Source organism: Octodon degus, unplaced genomic scaffold, assembly GCF_000260255.1.
Source record: "Octodon degus isolate 3935 unplaced genomic scaffold, OctDeg1.0 scaffold00234, whole genome shotgun sequence".
Taxonomy (NCBI): domain Eukaryota; kingdom Metazoa; phylum Chordata; class Mammalia; order Rodentia; family Octodontidae; genus Octodon; species Octodon degus.
In genome coordinates this window covers 173,767-174,966 of record NW_004524810.1, presented here as the reverse complement: position 1 = coordinate 174,966, position 1,200 = coordinate 173,767, and positions in this window count along the sequence as shown.

The window sequence follows — 1,200 nt, the reverse complement described above, 5'->3', positions numbered from 1 at the left end:
TGCATTTCTTGAATAGCCAGGGATATAGACCATTTTAAAAATGCACTTATTGGCTATTTATATTTCTTCACTTGAGAAATAGTTATTCATGTCAGCTGTCCATTTTTTGATTGGGTCTTTAAGCTTGGAGGGTCTAATTTTTTGAGTTTCTTATATGTATTTTGGATATTAGTCTTTTGTCTGAAGGTGTAAGTGGCAAAATTCCCCCCATTCTATAGGTTGTCTCTTCATTCTGTTAGCGATTTCCTTTGCCGTGCACTAGAATTTTAATTTGATGTAGTTCCATTTGCTGATTTCTGGTATTAGTTCTTTTGCAACTGGCTTTCTGCCTTTGCCTTTGTTTTCAGAAGTTTTATTTACCCTTTTGTCTTCAAGAGTTTTACCCTGTTTTTTTTTTCCTACAAATGAAATGTTTCTGCTTTTCTATTTAATCTTTGATCCATTTTGGTTTTAGTTTAGTGTATGGTGAGAGACATGGGTCTGGGTTCAATCTTGAGCATGTGGATAGCCAGTTTTCACAGCACCCCATTTGTTAAAGAGGGTGACTTTCCTCCAGTGAAAGTACGTAGCCCTCTGATCAAATATAACATAGTTGAATATCATTGCAGTTATTTTTGTATTTTCTATGCTGTTTCCATTGATCCACACTGTTTGCCAATACCATACTGTTTTTATCACTGTAGCTTTGTAATGTAACTTGAAGTATGGGATTGTGATGCACCCTGCCCTGTTCTTGTTGCCCAGAATTGCTTTTGCTAGTCTCTCTTTTGATTCTATATATGTTCTAGAATTATTTTATCTACTTCTCTGAGAAGTCTTATTGGTATTTTGATTGGGATTACTTTGGATCTTCATAACAGTGTTGGCAGTGTGCTCATATTGATTGTTTCTGAGTAGGTGGATATTTTTCCATTTTCTAATATCCCTTTCAATTTGCAAAAGTGGAGGAGTATTAACTAAAAGTGTAAAACTTCTACATTAGTCCATGTAAGGTATCATTAAATATGTCTTTATCATTATTCTTTTTTTTCTACGTTACCCACAAATTATTATCTTTTTGTTGTTGTTGCTGCCAGGGATCAAACCCAGGACCTTGCATCTGCCAGGCAGATGCTTAAGCCTCTGAGCTATCTCCCTAGCCCCACTAATTATTATCTTAATTTTCTTAGCAATAGCTTACACTTCCTGGTGAACTTTCTC